At 43.0% G+C, this 19123-nt stretch overlaps 1 protein-coding gene across 24 annotated transcripts in view; it reads right to left on the reverse strand.

Annotated features, from left to right (window-relative positions):
- The window catches only part of ZNF618 (zinc finger protein 618), a 206565-nt gene that overhangs the window by 140939 nt on the left and 46503 nt on the right, over window positions 1–19123 (reverse strand). For 16 of the 24 annotated variants that reach the window (XM_060408860.1, XM_060408856.1, XM_060408874.1 and 13 more), the window contains exon 3: window positions 18942–19077. The exons of the other annotated variants lie outside the window; for them this stretch is intronic. The gene's annotated coding sequence lies outside the window, so the exon portion shown is untranslated. The remainder of the gene's footprint in view (window positions 1–18941; window positions 19078–19123) is intronic. 24 annotated transcript variants of the gene reach the window in all.

Below are 19123 nucleotides of genomic sequence, written 5' to 3' on the forward strand. Positions count from 1 at the left end.
CCGAAGGGCACCAAGCCCTCCAGCACCGTTATGACATCAGAGAACAAAACTGACAAAAGCTACCAGGTGGGGACTTTCGGTTTTAGCTTCCGTATGTAAAGAGCACAGAAGTCATCACTCCCACTCTTCTAAGAAGAAAAAAGATGAACAAACTGAAAACCCACAACTTTCTGTGAATGGAGAATTGAGGTCACACAGCAAACCATCAATTCTGACAACTGGACAGACAAGCAAATACGGAGAAGTACAGCTTGCTGGGAACAGCCACAGAGCTACAGGCAGTAACTGGTGGGCCACTTTAACCATAACTGCCTAATTGCTGGAAGCTGAGTGTCCACTGGCTTGGGACCCCTGGGGACCCAGTCTCGGGGAGCCACCATTTTGTGGGAGCCTCAACAGGTTCATACTTTTGGGAGAAGGGGAACAGTGCAGAATTCTGTTCTCCAGAACAAAAAGCCTGTCCTCCAGAAGAAGTACTTCTCATAGACTTATCTGAACTACTGTGCCATGCACTCTCCTCTGTCCATGGGATTCTGCAGCCAAGAATACGGGAGTGGGTACTTCCTCCTCCACGGAGTCTTCCTGACCCAGAGATTGAACCCACATCTCCTGCATCTCCCGCACAAGCAGGTGGATTCTTTACTACTTAGCCACCCGCAAAGTCCTATCTGATGTGGGGGACGAGCAATGGGACCACATCAGCCCCTTTAACCATCCTGTCTCACATAAAGGGAGAGAAGGAAAAGGCTCAGCAACTCTTCTAGAGGTCCCAGCCCAAGAACTCAGGCCCACTAAAAAAACTAGTGAGAGCTTTAATCCTAAAATTTAATCCTCTCCCTAATGACTTACCCCAACATCGTAAAGACGAGAGCATGACAACAGTGGATTGCAACTGAGAGCTGCAGGACACAAATTCTATCTAAGAAGGAGTTCTTAGGGAAACCCAAAGACAACAGGAAGAGGGGAGGGGGGATAAACAAGGAGGGAGCTGAAACCTCTGGCATCTACAGGTACACGTGTGTCTGACTCTTTGTGACCCTGTGGACTGTAGCCTGCCAGGCTCCTCTGTCCATGGGATTCTCCAGTAGAGAATACTAGAGTGGGTCACCATGCCCTCCTCCTGGGGATCTTCCCAACCCAGGGATCAAATCCGAGTCTCTCACGTCTCCTGCGTTGGCAGGCAGGTTCTTTACTAACTAGTGCCACCCAGGCAGCCCATCTATAGCTACAGCAAACATTAAATGTGGTCCAGTAACATCACGTAGCCATAGAAACAAAGTTTCACACTAAAATTCTCACGGTCTCAGTTCTTATTAAACTCATCATGTCTGGCTTTTAACAAAAAAATTATAAGACATGCTAGAAAGCAAGAAAAAATAGTCTGGAGAGACAAAATAAGCATCAGAATCAGATACAGATATGACACAGGTTTTGAATTGTAATTTAAAATAACTATGATTAATACTTTAAGGGCTCTAACAGAAAAAAATAGATAATATCTAAAAACAAATGGGTGACATAAAAGAAGAAATGAGAACTCTTAAGAAAAAATGCTGGAAACCAAATACAGAGCAACAAAAATGAAGAACGCCTTTGACAGGCTCCTCAGCAGATTGGACACAGCTGAGGAAAGAATCACTGAGTTGGAAGGTAGGTTACACAATACCCAAACTGAAATACGAAGAGATAAAGAATGAGATGGTAAAAACTTCTGGTTTCCACTTCAACTTGGAAAGGGTCACAAGAGAGAAGCTAAGGACTTTCCTGCTGGTCCAGTGGTTAAGAACCCTCCTCACAATGCAGGTGACGCAGGTCCAATTCCTGGTCAGGGAACTAAGATCCCACATGCCACAGAACCACCAATCCTGGCAACCACAGCTACCGAGCCTGCGCGCCCCAGCCACCGAGCCTGCGCGCCCCAACTAGCGTCTGTGCGGCAATGAAAGATCTCATTTGCCGCAACTAGGACCCGACACAGGTAAATACATAAACACATTTCTTTTAAAAGAGAAGCCAGACAAGCTGAAAAATCAGTAACATATCTTAGGCCATCAGAGAACAGAGATCTCCAGGCCCTGAAATCTGGAGAGAAAGATGAATAGAGAGACTCCTAGCTTGCCACGAGCTGAAGCTGCCCCCTGGAGCCAGGAGCTGGTAGGAACAGTTGGGGGTAATGAGCACAGATGGGCTTGAGGGAGAAAAAGACTCCTGGGGGTTGCAACTCCTTCCTGAGTTTTATCTCCAGGAGCCTTACCAGCTTCTCAGGGTTTTAAGATGGAAGAAAGTTGTCCTCTTGGTGAAAAGTAACAATTTTTAAATATACCCAGAACATTCCATGCTATTTAACAAAGGCCTACCCTCAAGGGAAAATATTTATGGAGTTTAACCAAAGTGAGTTCTACTAGGAACTAACTGACATTAGGGCAGGGGAATACCCAAATCCAGTCCCCTCTGACCTTCCGGTCTGACCTAAAGAGGAAAAAAAATAGAGAAGCACTTGTTAAGATCACAGGCCAGGGATCCAGGCCCGCTAAGAGACTGAACATTAATCACAAGAGTCTAAAATGCTTCTCCTGTCCCCACACCTCACCACCACATCAGTAGGGCTCCTGAGCAATTAATAGAGGATTATAGCTAAAAGACCTGCAAGGTTCAGACTCTACTTAAGCAGTCTCAAAGGAAACCCGAAAACTACAGGGAAGACAAAAGCAAGGCTACCAGAGGAAATTTAAGCCTCTGACACCTACAATTATAGCAAATTGTTAGCACAGCCTAACTCCTAACCAGAGAGACATAAAACCTCAAACTAAAACGCTGATTACCTCAGTTCCTGTTACTAGTTGTATCATGTCTGGCTCTCAATCAAGAATTACAGGGCATGATTAAAGGCAAACGACAAATCTAAAGAGACACAGCAGGCATCATAGTCAGACTCAGATATGAAACAGATTTTAGAATTTTCAAGCCAGGAATTTAATACAACTATGATTAATATACTAAGGGCTCAAAATGGAAAAGCTGGACAACACATAAAAATGGATAGCAATGTAAGCAAAGAGATGGAAACTCTAACAAAGAGTCAAAAGCAAATGCCAGAAATTGAAACTTCTCAAAATGATAAAGCAAAGACAAGAAAGAATATATAAAAAAAAAGAAGAAGAAGAAGATGAATGTCCAAGAACTATAGGATAATTACAAAAGGTGTAACATATACATAATGAGAATGTCAGGAGAAGAAAGAAAAGGAAAACAAAAGAAATATTTGATATAATAATGTCTGAGAGTCTTCCAAAATTAATGACAAGACACTAAACCACAAATCCAGAAAGCGCAGAGAGGAGCAAGCAAAGCAAGCGATAAAAAATCTACACCTAGGCGTGTCATATTCTAATGACAGAAAAATCAGAGTCAAAGAGGAAATCGTGAAAGCGGCCAGAAGTCATTAGACATAAATGAACAACAACAAGAAACGCCTGCTTATCTATAGAGTAACAAAGATAAGACTCACCCTGGAGCTCTCACCAAACACCATGCAAGCAAGAAAACAGAGGAGTGAAATACTCAAAGAGTGTGGAAAGAAAACAACCACCAACTCAGTAACCTGTATCTAGTAAGAGTCTCCTTTAAAAGAGAAGAAGAAATAAAGACAAAATTTAAGGAAACCTGTCACCAGTAGATCCCTAAGAGAAATGTTAAAAGTTCTACAGAGAGAAGGAAAATAACAGGTCAGAAACTCAACATACACCAAGAAAGGAACGGTGTGGGAGAAGGAAAAAAATGAAAGTAAAATAAAATTTTTGTTTTTCTTATTCTTAAGTTACCTAGTAGATAACTTTGTTCAAAATAGTAAGAAAACAATATATTGACAACTATAACTTGTGAATTAGTGAGATGAATAACAGCAGCTTGGTAAGAGATTACTGTTATTGTTCTTGAGTTGCTAAGTCGTGTCTGACTCTTTGTGACCCAATGGACTGCAGCGTGCCAGGCTTCCTTGTCCTTCACTATCTCCTGGAATTTGCTCAAACTCATGTTCATTGAGTCAGTAATGCCATCCAACCATCTCATCCTCACAAGAGTTGGGAGGGAACAACTAGGAATCCTGTTATAAGATACCTGCATTACCTAAAGCAGAATAGTGTTATTTTAAAATGGACTTGGATTAAATGTTAATGTATATTGCAAAGTCTTGGGCAATCACTAAAAAAAAATTTTAAGGACTTCAGATGCTATGAGAGGGGAGAATATAGAATCATATAAAGTGCTCAATTAAAACTAGAGGAGGCAGAAAAAAGGGAAAGACAAAAAAGAAAAACTCAAGGATAACAAATAGAAAACAGTTCCAAATATGGTACATATTAATAATCACTTTAAATATGAATGGCCTAAATACACTGATTAAAAGACAGAGACTATCAGAACAGATTAAAACAAAAAAAAACCACTCCAGATCCAACTATATTTTGTGTACTAAAAACAAAATCCATTTAAAATATTGATATAAAAAAATATATATGTAGATTAAAAGTAAACTTATAGGGGAAAAATATACCATGCTAAAACAAATCAAAAGAACTCTAGAGTAGCTATATTAATTTCAGACACAGCAAGAATCAGAGCAAGAAAAACAGGAATAAAAAGGAGTATTATGTAATGACAAAGGGGTCAATTCTGCAAGACATAACCATCTTTAACATACATGCACTTAAAAACACAGCATGAAAATATCTGAGGTAGAAGTGACGGAACTACAAAGTGAGGCCTAACATCAGTAAGGACACAGCTACACTGAATAGCACCATCAATCAGCAGGTTCTCACTGACATAGAGTACTTCATCAACAACAGAATACACATTCTTCTCAAGCTCACATAAAACCGTCACCAAAACAGATCCCATTCTAGACTAAAACACACCTTAACAAGTTAAAAAAAAACAACCACCAGAAACCATACAAAATATGCTCTCAGACCACAATGGATTTAACCAGAAATAAATAACAGAAAACTGTAGTTAAATTTCAAAATATTTGCTGGACATATTGATGGAAAACTTAAATATTTGGAGATTAAACAAGAGTCTTCTAAATAACACATGGGTCAAAGTGGAAGTCTCCAGAGAAATTTTTAAATATTTTTAACTACATGAAAATGAAAACACAATTATTAGAATTTGTGGAACACAGTGAATGTACTGCTTAGAGGGAATTTTAGAGAACTGAATACATATACTAGAAAAAAGCTGGATCTAAAACTATTCACATATGCATTCATCTTAGGAAACTAGAGAAAGTACAACAGTATAGACTTAAAACAATCATAAGAAAAGAAATATTAGAGCAGAAATCAATGAAACTGCAAACTGGAAATCAATAGCAAAAATTAATGAAAGCAAAGACTGGTTGTTTGAAAAGACCAATAAAACTGATAAGCCTCTAGCCATGATCAGTTGAGTTCAGCTGCTCAGTTGTGTCCGACTCTTTGTGACCCCATGGACTGCAGCACACCAGGCTTCCATGCTCATCACCACTCCCAGAGCTTGCTCAAACTCACGTCCATTGAGTCAGTGATACCATCCAACCATCTCATCTTCTGTCATCCCCTTCTCCTCCTGCCCTCAATCGTTTCCAGCATCAGGGTCTTTTCCAATGAGTCTGTTCTTTGCACCAGGTGGCCAAAGTATTGGAGTTTCAGCTTCAGCATCACTCCTTCCAATGACTATTCAGGACTAATTTCCTTTAGGATGGACTGGTTGATCTCCATGCAGTCCAAGGGACTCTCAAGAGTCTTCTCCAACAACACACTTCAAAAGCATCAATTCTTCGGTGCTCAGCTTTCTTTATAGTCCAACTCTCACATCCATACATGACTACTGGAAAAACCATAGCTTTGACTAGACAGACCTTTGTTGGCAAAGTAAGGTCTCTGCTTTTTAATATGCTGTCTAGGTTGGTCATAGCTTTTCTTCCAAGGAGCAAGTATCTTTTCATTTCATGGCTGCAGTCACCATCTGCAGTGATTTTGGAGCCCAAAAAAATAAAGTCTCTCAGTGTTTCGATTGTTTCCCCATATATTTCCCATGAATGTGGGACCGGATGACATGATCTTTGTTTTTTGAATGTTGCGTTTCAAGACAACTTTTTCACTCTCCTCTTTCACTTTCATTAAGAGGCTCTTTAGTTCTTCTTCACTTTCTGCCATAAGGGTGGTGTCATCCGCATATCTGAGGTTATTAAAATTTCTCCCGGCAATCTTGATTCCAGCATGTGCTTCATCCAGCCGGGCATTTCGCATGATGAATATAAGTTAAATAAACAGGCTGACAATATACAGCCTTGATGTACTCCTTTCCCTATTTGAAACCAGTCTGCTGTTTCATGTCCAGTTCTAACTGCTGCTTCTTGACCTGCATACAGATTTCTCAGGAGGCATGTTAGGTGGTCTAGTATTCCCATCTTTTGAAGAATCTTCCAGTTTGTTGTGATCTACACAGTCAAAGGCTTTGACGTAATCAATAATGTAGAAGCAGATTTTTTTCTGGAATTCTCTTGCTTTTTCAATGATCCAACAGATGTTGGCAATTTGATCTCAGTTCTTCTGCCTTTTCTAAATCCAACTTGGACATCTGGAAGTTCACAGTTTATGTACTGTTGAAGCCTGGCTTGGGGAATTTTGAGCATTACTTTGCTAGCATGTGAGATGAGTGTAATTGTGCGGTAGTTTGAGCATTCTTTGGCATTTCCTTTCTTTGGAATTGGAATGAAAACTGACCTTTTCCAGTCCTGTGGCCACTGCTGAGTTTTCCAAATTTGCTGGCATATTCAGTGCAGCACTTTCACAGCATCTTTTAGGATTTGAAATAGCTCAACTGGAATTCTATCACCTCCACTAGCTTTGTTCGTAGTGATGCTTCCTAAGGCCCACTTGATTTTGTATTCCAGGATGTCTGGCTCTAGGTGAGTGACCACACCATCATGATTATCTGGGTCATGAAGATCTTTTTTGTTTAGTTCTTCTGTGTATTCTTGCCACCTCTTCTTAATATCTGCTGCTTCTGTTTGGTCCATAACATTTCTGTCCTTTATTGTGCCCATCTTTGCATGAAATGTTCCCTTGGTATCGCTAATTTTCTTGAAGAGATCTCTAGTCTTTCCCATTCTATTGTTTTCCTCTATTTCTTTGCACTGATCACTGAGGAAGGCTTTCTTATCTCTCCTTGCTATTCTTTGGAACTCTGCATTTAAATGGGTATATCTTTCCGTTTCTCCTTTGCCTTTAACTTCTCTTTTCTCAGCTATTTGTAAGGCCTCCTCAGACAACCATTTTGCCTTTCTGCATTCTTTTTCTTGGGGATGGTGTTGATCACTGCCTTCTGTACAACGTCACAAACCTCCGTCCATAGTTCTTCAGGCACTTTGTCTACCAGATCTAATCTCTTGAATCTATTTATCACTTCCACTGTATAATTGTAAGGGATTTGATTTAGGTCATACCTGAATGGTCTAGTGGTTTTCCCTACTTTCTTCAATTTAAGTCTGAATTTTGCAATAAGGATTTCATGACCTGAGTCAGTCATGTGGCTAGCCATGATAACCAAGACAATAAAACAGAAACACAAATTACTAATATCTGAAGTGGAAAAAGGCTATCAGCACTGATCTCATGGATATAAAAGAATAAAGGAGTATTATGAACTCTTTGCCCATAAATCTAACTTAAATGAAATGGACCAATTCCTTGAAAGACACAATTTAGTAAAATTCAGATAAGGAGAAACAAATAATCTATTTCATACATACATACATATATATATATAAACTGAATCAATAAAAAGAGCCTTTCAAAAAAAAAAAATAAGTACCAGGTCCAGAGGTTTCAGTGGTGCATTCTGATACTTAGGGATGAAATGATACCAATTCTCTACAATCTTCTCCAAGAAAAAGAAGCACAGGGGACACTTCTCAACTCATTATATACAGTCAGTATTACTCTAACACCAAGACCAGATAAAGATAATACAAGAAAGGAAAACTACAAATGATTCTCTCTCCTGAACACTGATGCATAAATCACCAATAAACTATTAGCAAACTGAGTTGAACAATGTATAAAAAGAAGCATATGTGTGAAAGTTGCTCAGTCACGTCTAACTCTTTGCGACCCCATGGACTATAGCCTGCTGGGATCCTCTGTCCATGGAATTCTCCAGGCCAGGATACTGGAGTGGTAGCCGTTCCCTTCTCCAGGGGATCTTCCCAACCCAGAGACTGAAGTCAGGTCTCTTGCATTGCAGGTGGATTCTTTACCATCTTGGCCACCAGGGAAGCAAAAAGAAGTATACACCATAACCAAATCAGATTTATTCCAGGCTGGCTTAAACACTGAAAAACCGATTCACATAATCCATCACATCTACAGGCTAGAAAGAAAAATCACACTGTCATATCAATAGCTGTGCATCTGACAAGATCCAACACCTATTCATGATTTTAAAAAAAACTCTCAGAAAACTAGGAATGGAGGGGAACTTCCTAAATTTGATGAAGAATATGTATCAGAAAACCTACAGCTAAGATCATACATAACGGTGAGAAACCAGATGCCTTCTCCTGGAAGCAAGGCAAGGATGGAAAGACTAGAAACAAGACGAGGATGTCCCCTTCTCCATCCCTACTCAACATCATACGGGAAGTCCTAGCTAATGCAATAAGACAGGAAAAGTAAATTAAAAGCACATAGACTGAGAAGGAAGAAATAAAATTTTCTTTATTCAAAGATACATGACTACTGTTTCGAAAATCCAAAAGAAAACCCTCAATATTAAAAACAACAACAACAACACTGGAATAAGTAATATAAGAAGGTGGCAGAATCCCGGCTTAGTATTTTAAAAAGTCAGTTGTTTTTATATGTACAAACGGGGCACTGTAAAATGGAAATTTAAATTTAAAACACAATACTACTTATATTGGCACTAATAAAAGAAAGCATTCAGTTCAGTTCAGTCGCTCAGTTGTGTCTGACTCTTTGCGACCCCATGAATTGCAGCACGCCAACACTCCCTGTCCATCACCAACTCCCAGAGTTCACTCAAGACTCATGTCCATCGAGTCAGTGATGCCATCCAGCCATCTCATCCTCTGTCGTCCCCTTCTCCTGCCCCCAATCCCTCCCAGCATCAGAGTCTTTTCTAATGAGTCAACTCTTCGCATGAGGTGGCCAAAGTACTGGAGTTTCAGCTTCAGCATCATTCCCTCCAAAGCATTACTTAGGTATAAATCTAACAAAATATGTAAATGATACATGAAGACTATAAAATTTTGACGGAATAAATTAACAGAACTCTAAATAAAGAAAGAAATATTCCATATTCATGAAAGAAAAACTCAATATTGTTAAGATGTTGGTTGGCAACTTAATCTATGAAACCAACACAATCTCAATCAAAATTCCAGCATGTTGTGGCTGTTGACAAACTAATGGTAAAGTATATATGCAAAGACCAGAAGACCCAGAGTAGCCAGCAGAGCACTGAAGAAGAACAAAGGCAAAAACTCACACTATCTGACTTCTAACTTACTGTAAAACTATGGTAATCAAGTGTGTGGTATTGGTGAAAGAACAGACAAACAGATCAGCAGAACAGAATAGAAAGCTCAGAAAAAGACCCACAAATACAGTTACATGATCTTTGAAAAAGGCAATTCAGTGGAGAAAGGACAGTCTTTCAACAAATGGTACTATCAATAGAACAACTAGATAGCAACGTGCAAATAAATAAATAAAGAAATAGCTCAGTTCTGTGCTTGTCCCCCCAGTATGCAGACACCAACCAGCACCACCTTCTCTGGGCAGTATGTATCAGCGCTCCTGGAAGCTGTCAATATGCCTTCCCTCTCCCACATCCGGCCACTTCATGCCCAACCATTCCCGAGTCAGGTCAAAACTCACGGAGCTCTTACTACAACTTTTACTATCAGTTTCAGATCTTTCCTCAGTCCCAGTTCCACGTCAACTTCTTTCCTTCCTTTTGTCTACATAAATTGCTTCCTGCAGAATGGGATCTGTTTTTTGCTCCCTGGTTTCTCTCCAACACTATGCACAGGGTAGAAGTCCAGCAAACACTTCCTAAATGAGTGAACTTTTATGTTCTGCACGTCACTTGTCTCCTGATGCATCAAACTATCAATACATCAAATATCAACATCCAGAGGGATTATCTTCAGGTTCTGGGAAGGTTATAGGCAACCTTGATTTTTTATTCCTTTTTTTTTTTTTTTTTTTGCTCATATGGACTTCCTAACTGTTCAGTAGTGAACATGCATTCCTTTGGTTAATACAAATAATAACAGAAGTAAAAAGAAAAAAAAGCAAGAAAACAACATAAGAAAGGTCAGATTTACACAAAAAGGAAATATCAGGAGTGATAATTCACTTTACAGAAGGTACTTTTTGCTTTGTAAAAAAGCTCTGTCATAAAAATCTTTTATGCAAGGAATAGTCCCAAAAAGGGTTTGATTAGCAGGTAACTTTTCAGGATGATGTTAAGTTCAGAGAGACTTGTTTGCCCAAGGGAAACAAAGAAGCTGTCCCTTCTTCCTTCCTTCCAGACATGTGCTGTTTCCTTCTGTCTCCTCAAAGGAGATCATCAGTTCAGTTTAGTTGCTCAGTTGTGTCCGACTCTTTGCCACCCAATAATCGCAGCATGCCAACACTCCTGTCCATCACCAAGTCCCGGAGTTCACTCAGACTCACGTCCATCGAGTCAGTGATGCCATCCAGCCATCTCATCCTCTGTCAGCCCCTTCTCCTCCTGCCCCCAATCCCTCCCAGCATCAGAGTCTTTTCCAATGAGTCAACTCTTCTCATGAGGTGGCCAAAGTACTGGAGTTTCAGCTTTAGCATCATTCCTTCCAAAGAAATCCCAGGGTTGATCTCCTTCAGAATGGACTGGTTGGATCTCCTTGTTGTCCAAGGGACTCTCAAGAGTCTTCTCCAACACCACAGTTCAAAAGCATCAATTCTTCGGCGCTCAGCCTTCTTCACAGTCCAGCTCTCACATCCATACATGACCACAGGAAAAACCATAGCCTTGACTAGACAGAACTTTGTTGGCAAAGTAATGTCTCTGCTTTTGAATATGCTATCTAGGTTGGTCATAACTTTTCTTCCAAGGAGTAAGCGTCTTTTAATTTCATGGCTGCACTCACCATCTGCAGTGATATTGGAGCCCCCCCCCAAAAAAGTCTGACACTGTTTCCACTGTTTCCCATCTATTTCCCATGAAGTGATGGGACCAGATGCATGGCAAATCCCAACTCATCAGTTCTGAACTCAGTGACCTCTGACCCCATCAGCCTCGGAGGGCTTTTCCTTCAGATGTGGATGTCTTGAGACTCTGGGCAAAGAGACTGGGTCCTCAGTTGCTGTAACCAGGGAGAAACCTTTGACTCACTGGATGGAGACAGAACATCTTTGGCCTGACAGGCGAAAGGCTGGAGTAATTCTCTGGCCTCAGAATAGAAACCACGTGCATAACTCTCACCTGGTTTCTGGTCTGCTCTGGGGAAACAGACCAGAAAGGAGAAGTAATTTACCTGCCCTAGCCATCAGGCAGAAGAAACAGGGCTCAGGATTCCAATCTCAGTCTGACAGATACAAAAGCTTCATGATAAATGAAGCTTTATGGTCAAGGAACTTTTAAACATGGCAAAAGTACTGAGTGCCTGATCCAGGCCAGGTTCTGAGCCAAGACCACCAACAGGAATGCCACCGGCCCTGTCCCTGGGGAGTCTGCACACAAGCAAGAGAAAATCATCCCATCACACAACACCCAATAACCACAGAACTGCTAGTCATCATACAACTGACTTCCACCTGTAAAACGGACTACCAGGTAGAGCTCATGCCTTCAAGCCAAGTAGAACACAGACACCTAAGCTACCACCAGCCACAACATAGCAATCTGCAGAAACCCACCGCTAAATCCTATTAGGACTACTACAAACCATCACTGTGACTCCTCTCATATGCCAGGCACTGTGCTTAGCACTTCCTATTCAGTACTTCACTTAGTCATCACAACCACCCTATGTTGTAAGCTTGTTTCTCCTCATTTTGTGTTAGCCACTCAGTCATGTCCGACTCTTTGGGACCACATGGCCTGTAGCCCACCAGGCTCTTCTGTCCATGGGATTCTCCAGGAAAGCATGCTGGCGTGGGAAGCCAGGAGCTCTCCCAACAGAGATTCTCTATCCTGGACCCAGATGATGCAGAGGCTTCCATGCCCAGCCCAGGGTTCCATTTGCTCCCCAGCTCCAACCAGGCCTCAGCCCCTGCCTGATTCAGACAGGATGAGATTCTGGCCACAGGCCCCAGCATCCTCACTCACTCTTGTTCACAATAAGTCAGGGAGGCTGGGGTGATGGCAAGTCTGTCCATTTAGCCATGGACTGACTGTTAAATACTGGCCAGCTCCTCCCTTTGCTGGGGAGTCAGCCCATGGGCTCCAACTTGGCTTTGCTACCTGTTGGCTAAGTCAACACCTGAGCTTCAGTTTCCTCATCAGTAAAAAGGAGATGACGACCGCATCTACTTCAGACCTGTCCTGAGGATGAGACACATGGACAAGAGGTGCCTTCTACAAACTCCTGGACTTCCACCATCAGAGCACTTATCCTACATACTGGAAAACTGCCTGTTTGTTTCCTAGTGAACCCCACAGGGCAGGGGTCCTGTGGTCTAATTCACCCTGGTATCTCGTACAGTGCTGGCCCTACTTCAGGCACTCAATAAACACTTCTGGGATGGATAGATGAATGACTGAAAAGAATGCTAGAATGGGACCTCTCGCTACTCTGAGCCGCACGTACCCTGGGGTGGAGCATGCTGAGTGCTAAGCTGGGGGCATACACAGCTCACCAATGCTTGCCTTTGCTGATGGCTACATCCCCAAGCTGAGCAAACAGGCCTCCAGTATCCCTGACTAGAGACCACGGAAGACTTGCTGTCCTTGACAGGTGGTCTTCCATCACCTGCTGGGATCTCTCCATGTTCTTGCCCCTGTTAGGTATGATACAGTATACGTGCTTGATAGATACAGATTCAAGGCAAGCTGACACTGCCCTCTCCCTCCCAGGAGGCCTGCCCTAAGCAACTGTTAACTCTTCCTCCAGCTCTTCCCATCTCCTTCATCCACATAAACTTTTGCTGTATTACCCCAACAGAGGAGAGCCTTGAGGAGCTGGCAGCTTCACCTAGGTACTGTGACATTTTTATGTTTATGCTTTCCAGACCCTTAAGCACGATGGAGAAGCAGTCATTTCCCTTTTCCTGGGACTCAGTTTCTCTGCCTGCAAACTGAGACAACCATGCCCACCTGGCCCAGTTCCCAGGACCGCCCTGCAGAACTGGCGTGAACACAAGACGTCGCGGTATTCCGCAAACCTGAATCGCTGAGCAGAGTTGTTATCGGAGAAGTACCGGAGGTGGTATCACACCACCCTGTGAAGGCGTCTGGCTGTTCTCAGGGGCACCAGCAATGACATCGCAGGAGCCAGCGGGGCCTCTCCTGTCTCAGAAAAGGGGCTACCGCTTGCCAAGGCTGCTCCTGGCCCAGAAATCTGCCAGAAGGGTCGGCAAGAAAGCCTGGCAGCCCATTCCCCTCTTCAGGGGCACGCACACACACAGTCCAACTCATAAATAAAAATCTGATTATCACAAGCTTTTCCAAAAGCCAACGTGACTGAGTTTTAATCTTTCATAAAGAAAACCTCATAAAATATTCAAGCGAGACCTGTGCGTCTCAGGAGACCAGGAGTGGCTCTTGGCAGCCCCCCAGCTACAGACACGCCGGTGGGGGTCCCCGGACCTCTGCCGTCAACTGCTGGAGCCTCCTTCCTGCCGCGGCTGGTGTTCAACCAAGTCATTAGCGGCGAGCAGGCCCGGCTCTGCCAGCCCCAGCTAACTCTCCAGCCAGCCTGCTCCTCTTGGCTGCTTTCCCCGCCTTTGGCTCTTTCTACTCGACAAGATCTATTTCTACAAGATCAGGGATGCCCTGGGATCCTTTTCACACTGTGCAGCAAGGAGAACAGGCTGAAAGTGACAAAACGGGTCTGTCAAAGCCCCTGAGGCTCACAGGAGAGGGAAACAGGGAAGACAGCCCTCCCTTTCTAAACCATTCATTCAGGCTCATCAGGAGGAGACTAGGAAAAGTATGAATTATATGTCGCCTCTGTACCCAGCCTATGGAATCTTCCTTCCCAGGATTCATCCATTCATCCAAAAATTATTTGAGGTGATCCTACTACATGCCAGACCCTGTGAGCACCAGGACGCGACAGAAAGAACACAGACAAAAAACCCTGCCTGCCTTCATACAGTAAGGCTGTTTCCAGGGCTGGGACAGCACAAGGCAAGCCCTGAACACCTTGCTGAGTATAAGCACAAGTTCAAAGAATAATGGGTATTTGTCAAAGGACAGAGGAGCCTGCATGAAGGGGCTGTCACTGGCCAAATCTGGAACAATTTGAGCAACAGAATATGATAGTAATAGATTATAATCCATAAAATAAACAGCCAGGAGTTAAACCGGTATAAATAAATAAATAAGGGAGAAAGGAAAGCTCTTTCTACAGTAGAATTCCAACTAATCAATGTACAAAGAATGACAGAAATAGGAAATCACTATTTGGCAAACACCACAGTAATAACTGTTGCAGGTAAGAATCATCTAAGGATGTCAGGGACCAAAAGTGTGATGAGAATCAAGTTATTCGCATAGTCGCAAAGATACTTCTTAATAGAAAAGGTAAGAGAGTAACTGGGAAACCAGGCAGACACCCACCATAACTAAGTGTTCAAAGTTCACATCACTAGTGATAAATCATACTAACATCCTGTACCTTCTGCTGTGATGCCCAGGAGGGGTACCATCCCTTCTGGGCGAGCAACGAAAAGAAACACAGAACCCAACTCAGTGATCCAGCAAATATCTGGAAAACCTATGAGGGGCATTCTACAGAATAATTAGTAAGGGCACTTTAAAGGGGTCAAGGGCACAGAATTCAAAGAAAGGCCCACGATCTGTGGTGAAAATTGAGGGGGCGTGACAACTAAATGCAATAGTGGATCCTGGATTGAATCCTGGACTGTTGGTGGGGCCAATGGTGAAACCCGAATAAGGTCTGTGGCTAGTACATAGGATGCATTGCTATTCATTTCCTGTGCTAATATGAATTTCATAACATAACTGAAGCATTATACCATGGTTATGTAAGGTGCTAACATTTGAGGAAGCTGGGTGTAGGATACATGGAAATTCTTTGCATTACTTTTGCAAAATTTTATGTCTAAACTGCTTTTAAAAGAAAAAGTTATTTTTTTTAAAGTGTTTTTTAAGCCCTGCCTTCACAAAGTTTACATCCTTGGGAAAGCAAAGGAAGGAGACAGAAAGGAAGCATAATTTCTTTCTAAAGGTAAAATAGAAAACAGTACTGTGGAAGAAAATGGAGCAAAAAAGGCCAATGGGATGAAAGGAGGATATAACTTTAAATATCAAGGTCAGAGGAAGCTTATTGAGAAGACTAAATGGAAGTGAGAGAGAAGTCAAGAAAATAGCGGGAATGCCTTCTGGGGAGAGGAACAGCAAGTGTAAAGGCCCTGAGGTTGCAGTGCCTAGTGTAAAAGAGGAAAATCGTGAGCGAGCGAGCCAGGACCATCTCTCAGCTCCATCCCTGCTTCCAGGGCAGTCTGCCACTCTATTCCACCCTCTTCACACATCCCAGTTCTTCCTGAACAAGCTGCCAGGTCAGCAGGCAAGGCAGGGTGACATCTTAGGGGTGCTTAAGTCCTAAAGCCAGTACATAAACCTGAGATCTTACAGTTAAAACTTGCAAAATCACTGTGAACGGTGACTGCAGCCATGAAATTAAAAAACGCTTGCTCCTTGGAAGGAAAGCTATGACAAACCTACTGCTAAGCTGCTTCAGTCGTGTCTGACTCTTTGCAAGGTTCATAGCCCACCAGGTTCCTGGGATTCTCCAGGCAAGAATACTGGAGTGGGTTGCCATGCCAGGGAATCTTCCCAATCCAGGAACTGAACCCTTGTCTCTTAGGTCTCCTGCATTGGCAGGCAGGTTCTAGCACCACCTGGGAAGCCCTAGACAAACCTAGACAGCATACTAAAAGGCAAAGACATCACTTTGCCGACAAAGGTCTGTATACTCAAAGCTATGGTTTTCCCAGAAGTCATGTACAGATGTGAGAGCTGGACCATAAAGAAGGCTGAGCACCAAAGAACTGATGCTTTTGAATTGAAATGCTTTTGAAAAGAGAAGACTCTTGAGAGTCCCTTGGACTGCAACGAGATCAAACCAGTCAATCCTAAAGGAAATCAACCCTGAATATTCATTGGAAGGATTGATGCAGAAGCTGAAGCTCCAATACTTTGGCCACCTGATGCGAAGAGCCGACTCACTGGAAAAGACCCTGATGCTGGCAAAAAGTGAAGGGAAAAGGAGAAGAGGGTGGCAGAGAATGTGATGGTTAGGTAGTACCACCGACTCAATGGACATGAATGTGAGCAAACTCTGGGAGACAGTGATGGACAGGGAAGTCTGGTGTGCTGCAGTCCACGGGGTCGCAGAGTCGGACAGAATTTAGTGACTGAAAACAGCAAACTTACAACCAGTGACTCCTTGGGAAGGCACCACACTGGAGACTGTCCTCCCATTTTTCCAGAAACCCAATGTCCAGTTGGTCCTCTAGAGTTGGAACAAAGCAACGTTTTCCTGGTTGAGCACCTGATGAAGATGCTGGCCTGCATTAAAGGACCCTATTGTATGAAAGACATGTATTTTGCACCACAACAATCACAGTCAGCGGGCCAATATGCTCTCATTCTTAGAGGGACCCAGAGAACACCAGTTCTCACCCTGGGACATCTGCCACCTGTACAATACATATTCTCCGGAGTTAAGTGCATTTCTGTTGAGACGTCATGGTACCCATTCATTAAATTACATCCCTGCTTCAAAACCTTCCCATGGGACAATTCTCAGGCTAGACGGGTACTCTTTACATTGACAACTAAACAACACCGGACATTTCCTAATTGCAGGAGAACCGCAAACCGAACTGATGTTAAGCCTTTCTTCTGTAAATTTTCTGCTGGGACCTATTACCTCCTACCTGCAGCAGAGCCCATCACTGGCACCAGGAAGGAACAAGAGCAACCGAACACTGGCAGAAAGACAGGGAGTCAGTGAGTCCTGCCTACACTGTCAGTTTGCTTCGCTTTCTGAGCCTGGGCTCATGGCTGTGATTTTTTATTGCAGCCATATAACACGGTCATATTTTCTGCTAGTAAAATTGTCCCTGTGTCATACAATAGAATCAAATTGATCAATATTTCATGGTACTGCAACAACAACAAAAAGCCTTTCTGGTAGCCCTGTGCTTCCCCCACCATAATACACACACATACACATAAACACACACACACACCTCTAAGAATGGTTCCAAGGAGTAACAACATCTTTTCATAGGGTTACCATAAAGGGAAATGTGATAAATACTGACTAGGTACCTTCATTCACTCACTCAACAAATAATTAGTAACCATTCATCATGTCAAGGCCTTGCTGGAAACTGAGGACACAGTAATGAATAAGACAGACTGTGCCCTCATGGGTCTTAAGACTGGTTACACATATTTCCTTAGTTAGCAAAATTCTTCACTTGATTTTCAGGGTCCTCCACCAAGATAACTGGTATGTCTCCATCCATCCATCCATCCATCCATCTACCTCTCTCTCTCTTCCTCTCCTTCCAACCCCATTCCCTCCCCAACAAGTAGACCACCTGCTATTTTCAACCTCCTGATATTTTTAAGCATTTTCAAATCTAATTCACATATAAAGCCTCTGCTAATTATCATCTTTCTACCTCTTCATTAGAGCCTGGGATGGTCTCTCCTCTCCCCTCGGCCTATCTCAACGTTAACCACCCCTAAAGGTCACACACCTCCTCTGTCAGGTCCCTAACCCTCCCTTCCTCCACCCTCTTTCCCTTTCCTCTCCCCACACCCACATCCCACATCCCCAAAGCTCAAAGGGACTCCACAGTCTCACTTCTCAGGAGTTCACCTTACCCTTCATCTCATCTCTCTACAGAGGCAGGTCAAGGGCAAGGACCTCATCCACCCTTTGAGAATCCTCTGCCCCAATTCAAGGCACGCTGGACAGGAGCTCTGGGTGACACCTGGCTGGTGGCTGCACAGGAAGGTATATCTCAACCCCAAGTTGAGATAAGACATCTGCACAGAGCCTGATGTCTAGTTAGATGTCCAATAAAAAGACACTTGGTTGCTTCTGACACTGTTTCTCTTCGAAAGTTTTGCTGAACAAGGCATAAGACTTCCTCCGCGGTTAATGGAGAGGAAAAGAGCAGTGACATGCTAACTATACTCTTAAGATATATGGGGAAAGTGTTAGAAAGGCAAGGGTGTAGCACATTCCAAGGGGTGGGGGTGGTGCAAGTCACTCCCACAAATAAACTAGGCTCGGGTACAGAGCTGGGAAGACAAGGAAGCCACACTTAACCTTTCACTGCTGAGAGCTGGGCAGTAGGAACTCATGTCCACTGCTGCCTGGGCGTTCAGGCTGTCAAAACAAGAGGGAAATCGGAATTGCTAAAGATGGACAACCAACTCAACTAGTGTGGACCGCCAGTGTTTAAACTCTGGTTGAACCTCTGTTCAGACACTCCTTCCCTCCTCCACCCAGCTCCCATCTTGTTTACCCGAGTTTAGAACAGAAAAGGTGTTTTTATAATTAGCATAGTGTTTGTGTTCCACAAACGGGAGCTTTCAAAAGGCTTAAAAATAGACTGATTCCTCACACACCTTACAGTTCTTCCCCTGAAGATCTTGTTTATACTAACATTTTCCTAAGCAAATCTTCTTTTGGAAAGGTCCACCGCAGTTCACAAATTCTTAAACAGGCAGCTCCAGATTATCAGGACATCATGAAATACCTTCAGGCAACTTCCGAGCCCCACCAATGAGTTCCTCTGCCTGCTGGTATAAAGTGGGAAGCAGGGTTTCTCTGAAATGCCAAATACTA

Source organism: Ovis aries, chromosome 2, assembly GCF_016772045.2.
Source record: "Ovis aries strain OAR_USU_Benz2616 breed Rambouillet chromosome 2, ARS-UI_Ramb_v3.0, whole genome shotgun sequence".
Taxonomy (NCBI): Eukaryota; Metazoa; Chordata; class Mammalia; order Artiodactyla; family Bovidae; genus Ovis; species Ovis aries.